Genomic DNA, 11,315 nt, shown 5'->3' with positions numbered 1-11,315 from the left:
CAACTTAAAAATCCTCTTAGGATTCTAATAGAACTCTATTTTCATCATTGGTAAAATAGGAATGACAATAATAGCTACTTATTAGAGTTATTTTTAAGAAATAAGTAATAAATTCATGAAGCAGCACAGTAAGTATTGTGTTTATTGTACTTAATTTTTATCCAATGCTTAGGGAAATACAATGTCAGCTTCACAAAAGGAAGGTATTTTGTTCAGTTTCAATCTTATTACCTAGAACAGATCGGTACATGGTAGGTATTAAATGAATAATGATCAATTAAATAAAAATTTAATTTTTAGTTTGTCAGCACTAAAATAGAATGTTTAAAAAAGGGGAAGTCTGGATATAGCTAAACTGGATTACAATACTAACCCCATGCCTTACTAATGTCATCTTTGGTAACTTATAAACTAATTTAGCACTCGATTGTTTTATATGGAACCTGAGATAATATTAACATACCTTTCATGTGATTGCTTTGAGGATTAACTTTGAAGATATATGGTAAATAGTTGATAATATTTAATAAACATTTTATGATATTACAAAGAAATTATTTTGTTCTCAAGTAAGTTAAATAAGTGATAAAAGTATAAACTAAACAATAATTTGAAATAAGTTAATGTAATTGCTATACGAGAACATCTTTCTAGAAAAAAAAATTTTTTAAAAAGATGAAAAATTAATAGTGGAATAGAATGAGGAGAGGCTTTATGAAGTTGAAAGCATTTTATTTATTTTATTTAATTAATTTATTTATTTGAGAGAGAGAGAGAGAGAGAGAGCAAGCAGGGATGGGCAGAGGGAGAGAATTTAAAACAGGTTCCATGCCAAGCACTGAGCCCAACATGGGGCTCACTCTCATGACAGTGAGACCATGACATGAGCCAAAATCGAGTCGTAGGCTTAATTGACTGAGCCACCCAGGTGCCCCAAGAAGTTGACAGCATTTTCGATAAATTTCATGTAAAATAAGAAGTTAGGAAGCACTGATAAGTATTTCAAAATGAAAACAAAAATAGTATTGGTAATAATGTAGGCAACAACACATAATTTCATTTGCATAGAATGAAGACTGAAAAATGAAATAGAGATTATAGGCTGGAAGGCAATTGACTACTTTTCCAAGGAATGTGTGTGTGTGTGTGTGTGTGTGTGTGTGTGCATATGTGTGAGTGTGTGTATGTATGTGCACGCTGAAGAGCTTGCACATGTTTTGGCTGTGGAAGGAGGTGCAAAGTGTTTATAAGCCTTTTGGAAGTGCATCTCAGCAATGTCTCTAAAGTCATGGTCAGATTATGTAAAAAATCTAGGGTAGTTAACCAAAAGTACAGATGATGTTTTAAATATTACTTCATAATAATCTCATTTGGTGACAGGGATGGCAAAGGAAGGGGTGTGTGAACTCTGTACAGAAATGTTTTCTAAAGACAACATAAAACTTGTAGCCATTTGGAAGAAGATTAAGGTAATTCTGATAGATATTATATTTTGATTTAAAAAGATTATTTTGTACTGGTAAATGTAACTTGACACAATAGTGTAGTAATATATTAATATTGTTTTCCTAAGTAGGTTGTGGTAATAGAATCAATGATATTTAGACACCCCCACACATACCTTAAGTTTAATCAGGAATAGGCCAAATGAAGAATATGACCTAACTGTCCTGAGAAAAAGAAATTATTGAAGAGGCAATCCTCACATAATGGAAAGTACCTTTGTGGGAATTAGGAATAGGAAAATTTTGAGCACTAGTCCTGTTTGGGGTGATATAATAAGTATCCAGATTTTGTACCTACAAATAGAAACATGTGAAAGGTCAGCAAAAGGAATCGACTGTGGTCTAGAAGAAGCAATTATCATTATATGTGCATTCTACAACATCATAGCAGAACAAAAACATACCTGACATAAGACCTTGTTCCAGCATGTTCCAGAATCCAAAAATGATATCAGCACCGATTCCTGGCTGACTATGTATCTACATATTCTAATAGGGACCATGCAAAAAAAAAGTGATAAAAATATGTAAAGATGGAGGTTCATTCTTAAAAGACAAAACTGCTTTTTGCAGGATGTGAAAGGCTGCTGTCCTTTTGAATATGTTCTCCAAACAAGACACACAGTTTGAGTTGAATTTAAACATTTCCCAAATCCTTTGCTGACTAGTAAACTACACAGACACAGGGGAAACTTTCTAGGGGGACAAGAATAATACCACTAAATAGAAGAAAAATAAAATAGGAAAATCGACAACTGAATACTTAGAAACAGATTCATATGTTGAGACCAGATGAGTTAATTACTTACAAAAACCGAGCAGCCAACCAACCACAATACAATAAAGTTCCAGAAACATTTATCACTATGGTATCTAATTTTCAACAAAAATCTGCTAGATGTCAAAAGAAACAGAATAATCATTAACCCATAACAAGGGCATAATTCAGTTAAAAGGAAATGATTCCAAATAAGACCAGGTATTTGATTGAACAGACACAAATTTCAAAAATACACCAATAATATGTGAAGAAATAGAGTCTAAACAGAAAAATGAAAGCTATTATAGAACAAAGTGCATGTTCTAGAGCTAAATTTTAAAATAGCTGATAAAAAATAAAAAATAAATAAATAAAAATAAATAATTTTAAAAAGGGGCACCTGGGTGGCTCAGTTGGTTGAGCAACCGACTTCAGCTCAGTTCATGATCTCAGTTTGTGAGTTTGAGCCCCACATCCGGCTCTGTGCTGCCAGCTCAGAGCCTGGAGCCTACTTCAGATTCTATGTCTCTCCCTCTCTCTACCACTCCCCTGCTCACGCTCTGTGTCTCTCTGTCTCTCAATAATAAATAAACGTTACAAAAAAAACAAACAAAAAAAATAAAATAGCTGAAAAAAATCACAGGCTCAACAGCAGATAAAAAAATTTTACTAGATAAGATCAAAAGAAGATTTGAGATGGCAGAAGTGAACTTTAAGCCAGATCAATACAATTTACACAGTCTGAAAAACTGAGCGAAAACGATTGAAATACAAATAAGAGTCTCACAGACCTGTGAGACGATATCAATACTTAAAATGTATATTTGAGTCCCATAAAGACAGAAAATGGGCAAAAGTCCCATAAAGACAGAGAAAAATGGAGAGAAATAGCAATGAAAAACCTAAAGTCTAAAAAATGCTTAAATGGTTGGAAAATATAAACTTACAAATTCAAATTCAGCAAAAAGCCAATCCAAATAAAAAGTTAACTTAGTGAAAAAAAGTTATCTTAGTCTAACTACTTCAAAAGAAAAATGAAGAAAAATATTGAGAGCAACAATAGGAAAATAACACACTCTATTTATAATAACAATGGTACCTTTAAAGCCTGATTTCTCATCAGAAACAATAGAAGACAAAGAGACTAGGAAGACATATTAAAAGTGCCGAAAGGAAAATACTAGAATTTTATATTCAGAAAAATACCTTTCACAAGTGGAGATAAATATATTTCCAGATAAACAAAGACTCTGGATATTACTGGCAACACATATGCACTCTAAGCATAAAAGGAATGCTAAAATTGTCCTTCACGTTGAAGGGAAATGATACAAGAGAATAAGCTGTATACATAGAAAGAAGTAAAGCACACACTAATTGGTACGTGTGTATATTTGTTTATATGTAGCTGTATGTAGATAGGCATAAATCTCCTTTTCTAAATTTCTGTATAATGCATAGGACTATTTAAAGCAGGAGTTGAGAAACATTCTGTAATGAGACAGATCATAAACATTGCAGCAATAAGACTACCACCGTCCCACTTTTCTGTTGTAGCATGAAAGTAGCCATAAACAATACCTAAATCATTGAGTGTGGCAGTGTTCCAACACAATTTTGCTTATGAAAATATGTGGTGATTCAGATTTGGACCATGGGATATCATTTACTGACTCCTGTTTAAATGTAAAGACATCACACTGTATTGTGGGGTTTGTGAGACATATACAAGGAGTATATGATTTAAACAAAGCATAAAGTGAAGTGAAGGGTAGAAATATAATTGCACATGTTTCCTACCTTTTTCCAGAAATATTCAGAATTAACTTTAAGAAGATTTTAATTAACTAAAAATTAAAATGACAATGCAAAATATATAAATAAGAAAGCAAAGATGGGGAAAGGGAATGAAAAAAATATGAGAGAATTTGCAATGAAATATTAAAATATCAATAAGCCAAGCATGCCAATGATACATTTAAATAAACCATCTAAAAACTCTAATAAAAAGGAAGATATTATCAGACAGCATAAAAAAAGCAATATTGAAACACACACTGTCTAGAAAATGCAGTTTAATATCACATACATAAATAGGTTACAAGGGAAAGGATGAGACAGTGTTGTGCATGTGGTTCCTAGTCCAGCATGGAAGAAGTTGGAAGACACCACTTCATTTTAATAATTAACAGGGTGAACAAACTATAAACTCCACAATTTCTGTTTTATTAATCAGAAATGTGAGGTAACAGGGAAATCTGCTGTCCCCATAATTAGACCAAAAGGAGAAGACGGAGAATCACATGTACCAGAACAGAAACCCAGGAGCCCAAACCTTGGGGATAACGGGTGCCATGGAGGGAAACCTGAACTATAATTGATGAATTGCTGAAGGCTCTGTGTAGACAAGTCTGAAGGACACAAACTTAAGGGGGACCCAGTAACAGGGGGTCTCAATAATTTTGTGAATTTCACATTAGGAGTTCAACTAGACTTCCACAATGAATATTGGGGGTAAAAAATCCCACCTGCTTTAAGCAGGGAGAGAAAAAAAGAACGATTTTGAAATATGCCAGAGCATTCTGTCCTGTTCTTCTTAACAAGGTTCTGGCCTCAGGAGAAACCATTTAAACAGCTTAACCTGCTGGGGTTTTATCGGATCCTAACCAAACTGGGGGTGTGTGGGGGGGGTGGGGAGTGAATTAAAATAGCCCAACTCTAGCCAGCTCTAGCCTTCCACATGGAGAATGAAAAGAACAAATTCAAGCCCACTGTAGCCAACCTGTTCCATCGGTGTGGGGAGGGGAGGGGAGGGAACCTCATCATTGGACCGTAGGATGCTCCCCCTCCCTCCAACCTTACCACTACGTGACTAAAGCCCTATTTACAGCAGTTTCTTTAACATATATGTATGAAGTGAAGCTATCAAGAAAAAGTCATGAGACCTACTAAAAGAACTAAATCACAATTTGAAGAGATGAAGCAAGCATCAAAACCAGACTCGGAGATGGCAAGAGTGTTGCAGTGTTCAGGCCTGTAATTGAAAACAGCTATGGTTAAAATGCTAAAGGCTGTCGTGGATACAGTAACAGCATGCAAGAATAAATAGGCAATGTAAACAGAGAGAGAGAAATCCTAAGGATCACTCCCCAACCCTCCCCCCGTCCCACCAAAAACAAAAAAAAAAAAAAAAAAAAAAGAAGAGATTAAAAAAACACGGTAACAAAAATGAAGAATGCTTTTGATGGATTTATTACTTATTAGTAGATGGGAAACAATTGAGAAAAGAACCTTACAGCTGGAGAATATTTCAATAGAAACCATCAAAACTAAAAGGAAAGAGAAAAAGACTGAAGGGGGGGGGGGTGGAAAAGAGCAGAATATCCAAAAACTGTACAACAATGGTGTGACATATATGTAATGAGAATTTATTCTCTCCTAGAGCATCCAGAAAGGAACACACATCTGTCAATATCTTGACTTAAGGTCAATAAAAGACCTATTTTGAGTAGAGATTTCTTTAAAGATGTACAAATGGTCAATAGGATCATGAAAAGTTGCCTAGCATCACCAATTATGAAGGAAATGCTGAGATATCACTTCACACCCATTAGGATGGCTATTGCGGAACAAACAGAAAATACCAAGTATTGGTGAAGGTGTGGAGAAATGAGAACACTTGAACACTGCTGGTGGGAATGCAAAATGGTGCAACTGCTGCAGAAAACAGTACTGGGGTTCTTCAAAAAAATTAAACATAGAATTACTGCATGATCCAGCAGTTCTTCCTCTAAGTATATACCTAAAATTCAAAGTAGGGAGCACCTGGGTGGCTTAGTCGGTTAAGCATCCAACTCTTGATTTTGGCTCAGGTCATGATCTCCTGGTTTGTGAATTTGAGCCCTCCATTGTGCTCTGTGTAGACAAAGTGCATCTGCTTCGTAATCTATCCTCCCTCTTTATGCCCCTCCTCCATTTTCTCTCAATATCTCTCTCAAAATAAAAAAAATAAACTTTAAAAAAATTTAAAAATTCAAAGTATAGGCTCTAACAGGTATTTGTACACCAATGTTTATAGCAGCATTACTCACAATAACTAAAAGCTGGGGGGAAAAAGCAAAAGTCTATCCATGGATAAATAGGTAAACAAAATGTAACATACATACAAGGGCGTATTATTCAGTGTTAATAAGGAATGATTCTTATTACTTGCTGCAGCATGGATGAACCTTGAAATATGAAGGTTATACATGAAATAAACCAGACACATACACATAAAAATATTAAATTATTCTACTTATGATGTGTCTAGAATACTCCAGTTCATAAAGACAGAAAGTAAGAGTAATGGTTGCTTGGACTGGAAGAAAAGAAAGAATAGGGAGTTATTGTATAATGGTATAGAGTTTCAGTCTGGGATAATAAAAAAGTTCTTTTCATGGATAGTGGTGATGGTAGCACAACAATGTAAATGTGCTTAATGCTACTTAATTGTACTTACATGGTTGAAATGGTAAATTGTCTGTTGCATATTTTATTTTATTTTATTTTATTTTATTTTATTTATTTTTCTTAAATAGGCTCCATGCCCAACATGGGGCTTGAACTCATGACCCTGAGATCAAGAGTCACATGTTCTACTAACTGATTCAGCCAGGCACCCCATGTGTTGTGTATTTGATCACAGTTAAAAAACTAACCTAGAGGAACAGAGAGTAGATCAATGGTTTTCAAGAACCAGGGTGATAGGGAGGCATGAGAGGGAGAGTTTTATAAAGCAGCACTATAAAATATTTGCTGGTGAAAATATGTCCCTTAATTTGATGTTGGTGATGGTTTTGCAGTTGTATATTTATATCAAAAGTTTTCTAATTAGACACTTTTTGTATCTTCTTATTTTATGTCAATTATGCTTCATTAAAGCTACTAAATAAACATATATATATTTTTACATATTCTGGAAAGATGGCCTAATAAACAGTGAGTTCAATATTCATTGTAAAGTTTAGCAGACAATTTGAAAATAGCAGGTAAAAATGAAAGAATCATGGCTCAATTCAATAGCAATTGAGTGCCAAGTATCTAGCTTGAATGAAGTCTCAGAATATGCCAGCTAAGGCTTCTTCTAGGAAAGAGTCCTCTGAAGAGAATCTGCTGGGTTAAAATAAGAATTAAACAAGATAAAGACCAAAAAGACAAACTAACAAGTAGATCCTGATAAATTTGGAAGATTAAGATATCCAGAATATCTCAGAAAACAAATCAGTATAAATATTATTTAATAAAACACACACTCAAAAGAGATTGGAGATATCAATGATTTTATAAAAGATATGTGAACTATGAATTGTTCTAAAAGAAAATAAGTTTATATAATAATTGACAGACAATGTTGAAGCCAAATTCATACATATTTTAAATTTTTAAAAAATGTTTAGCATTTCTACAAAGAACGTATGCCTTAAAGAATTGCTTAAAGGGGCACCTGGGTGGCTCAGTCAGTTAAGCAACTGACTCTTGACTTTGGTTCAGGTCATGATGTCATGATTCATGAGATCGAGCCCCAAGTGGGGCTCTGCAGTGGCTAGGGGGAGCCTGCTTGGAATGCTGTCTCTCCTCTCGCTCCACCCCTCTCTCTGCTCATGCACAAGCACGTGTGCACTCTGCCTCTTTCTCTTAAAATAAACAGACTTTAAAAAAAAAAAAAAAGAATTGCTGACGATACACGTGATAACTGAAATTCAATATTTTTTAAATTTTTTTTTAATGTTTATTCATTTTTGAGAGACAGAGAGCATGAGTGGGAGATGGGCAGAGAGAGAGGGAGACATAGAATCTGAAGCAGGATCCAGGCTCTGAGCTGTCAGCACAGAGCCCGACATGGGGCTCAAACTCCTGAACAGTGAGATCATGACCTGAGCTGAAGTCGGACGTTTAACCAACTGAGCCACCCAGCTGCCCCTGAAATTCAATATTTTAAAGTAAGCTAAAATAAATTGCAAAAACAAATAACAAGTGTCATGGGAAATAAAAAGTGCATCACACATTTAAGTTACAGGTAATGGGGAATTATGTAGGATCTCAAGAAATAATTATACATACAAGAAATGATTTCAGGGGTAAAGACAAAACTCAAAAGGGTTAGAAACAGGAGAAATTAAACACATATAATTTTTAAGATAAATAGGAGTTTTAAAAACAACATTTCAGAAATAAATAATAATGAAAATTAAAAAAAAAAGGTTTTACAAAATGACAAATGCTATAAGAAGGCAGACAATATTTGGCATATAGGTAATAAGATTGCCTGAAGAAGACAAACAAAACAAGGAAAAAAAAAAAAAAGAAAAACTACAATTCTAGAAGACATTCCAGAGATTAATTTAAAATAATGCTTTGAATCTCCACCCTGAAAGATCACATTGTGTATCTGAAAATATTGTCCCAAAAGGCCAATAAAACATGTTTTAAAAAAATGATTGAGTTTAAAGGAAAAATAAAGTCTTTTGTACATATAAGTAAAATATACAATTGACATGTAAAGGTATGATCAGACATTTTAAGAGCATGTTTTAATCAGAAAATAACAAAAGTAGACTAGCATTTAAAATACAAAAACAAAATTAATCAAAGCATTTTTAATGACCTTGGAGTATAAAAATCATAATCAATGTTCAATATTCATTCCCTCAGAACATTCTTATCATGTGTTTTTCCTAAATAAATGTTCTAGAGAATAACCAGTAGGCATCCAGTTACCAGAGAGACATTAACATTGGAATTAGCACATCATCCTTTTGAAAACCCCATGGACTTATGGATCTGTACATTGAGAAGAAATAACATAAAACAAGAATTAAAATATAGATATTTTGTGCCTACACATGAAAAAACACACCATCACCTATAGTTGTACCAAAAGAATAAAACCCAAGTCTGGACAAATATTAGGATCCAGCTGTCAATTTGTAGGAAATTTAGACAGGTGACATATTGAATTGCATTATGTACATGAAATCAATAAAACCCAGATTGTGGGAAAATCTAAAGTTAAACTGTCTGGTTTCCTCACTTATAAATTGTAAGGAAACAATAGATAGTACAAGTTCTGTGCTTTAAAACAAATAACAAAACATTGCAGTTTATAGTTAATTTATGAGGAAAGTATTATATAGTTAGGTGTAGATTCTAAATTTGTTTAAATTAGCATTTAAATCAGAAAATGAAAACAATATAGTATGGATATAAACATCACTCAAATACATAATCAGAATTGCTCCCTAAAATTTTCCTAATGCATTTTATCCTGACTTTAGTATATAAATATCCATGAAAATTGGATTCATATTATACTTTTATTTTTATTTATTAACTTTTTTTTCTGTTTTTATTTTGGTAGAATACACTTACCATAAAATTTACTATCATAGCCATTTTTAAATGTACATTTTATTGTAAGACTTAGGACCAAAATTTTGCAAAGATTTCACGAAGATTTCTTGAATAAGATTTCGCAATATTTTCTTGAATAAGACACCAAAGGCATAGATAACAAAAGAAAAAATAGACAAATTAGACTTATTGAAAAATTTAAAATTTTGTAAAAGACACTATCCATATGATTTCACTTCTATGTGGAATCTTGAAAACAAAACAACTGAATAAATAAGCAAGCAAGCAAACAAACAAACAAAAAGCAGAATCAGACCTATAAATACAAAGAACAAATTGATGGTTGCCAGAGGTAGACAGATGGGGAGATGGGCAAAATGGGTGAAGAGGTATGGGAGATACAGGTTTCAGTTATGGAGTATATAAGTCATGAAGACGAAAGTCACAGCATAGAGAATATAGTCAGTGGTACTATAATAGAGGTGTATGGTGACAGATGGTAGTTAGACTTGTGGTGAACATAGAGTAACATATAGACTTGTCCAATCACTATGTTGTACACCTGAAATTAATGTAACATTTTGTGTCCACCATAGTCAATTAAAACAAAATAAAATAAAATAAAAATCCAAAGGATAAAAAAGAAGACACTATCCACAGAGTACAAAAAGACAGAACCCACACAATGGGAGAAAACATTTTTAAATAATATATCTAATGAGGAATTAATAACCAGAATATATAGAGAAATTCTAAGACTCAACAACAAAAATACATTTGGTTTTATATGCAAACTTTAATAAATAACAATATATAATGAGATTTAAGTGTTATCTGAATATGATTTTCTACACAGTATCTGATACATTATTTCTCAATTATTATACAGGTAGATATTTAGTTATTTTAAACCAATAATATGTGGGGCATCTGGGTGGCTCAGTCAGTTTGCCTGACTTCGGCTCAGGTCATGATCTCGCGGTCCATGAGTTCGAGCCCTGCGTCGGGCTCTGTGCTGATGGCTCAGAGCCTGGAGCCTGCTCCGGATTCTGTGTCTCCCTCTCTTTCTGTCCCTCCGCTGCTCACTCTCTGTCTCTCTCTCTCTAAGATCAATAAACATTAAACATTTAAAAATAAATAAATAAATAAATAATATGCTTAATAACAATATAAATAATTGCATATGAACATCAAATTAGAATTGTTTTGTTTCAGTATAAAATTCTGCATCATATATTAATATTTTGAATTTATAGATATATTACAAACTCAACTTTTACATTGATTTATTCATGTAAATAGTATCTTCATTTATTATACACAAAGGTAAAGATGTGATAAAATTACTCAGAATTAAGTACATACATCTGTGCATGTGCACACACCCTTAGAGAAGTACTTGTAAAATTGCAGAAATCTGAACAAGATCAATGTCAGTTTCTTAATTGCTATATTCTCTTATCATTTGCAAGAACTTATCATCAAAGGTATTTGAAAAACTATACATGGGATCTCTCCATATTAATTTTTGCAACACCCCGTGGATCTTCAATTATTTCAGAGTAAAATGATTAATTAAAAATAAAGAAGTTGATGGGGCGCCTGGATAGCTCAGACGGTTGGGCATTCCATCTTGGAATCAAGTCATGATCTCTCAC

Source organism: Panthera uncia, chromosome B1 (assembly GCF_023721935.1).
Source record: "Panthera uncia isolate 11264 chromosome B1, Puncia_PCG_1.0, whole genome shotgun sequence".
Lineage (NCBI taxonomy): Eukaryota > Metazoa > Chordata > Mammalia > Carnivora > Felidae > Panthera > Panthera uncia.
Note: the sequence above shows the minus strand (reverse complement) of the source record.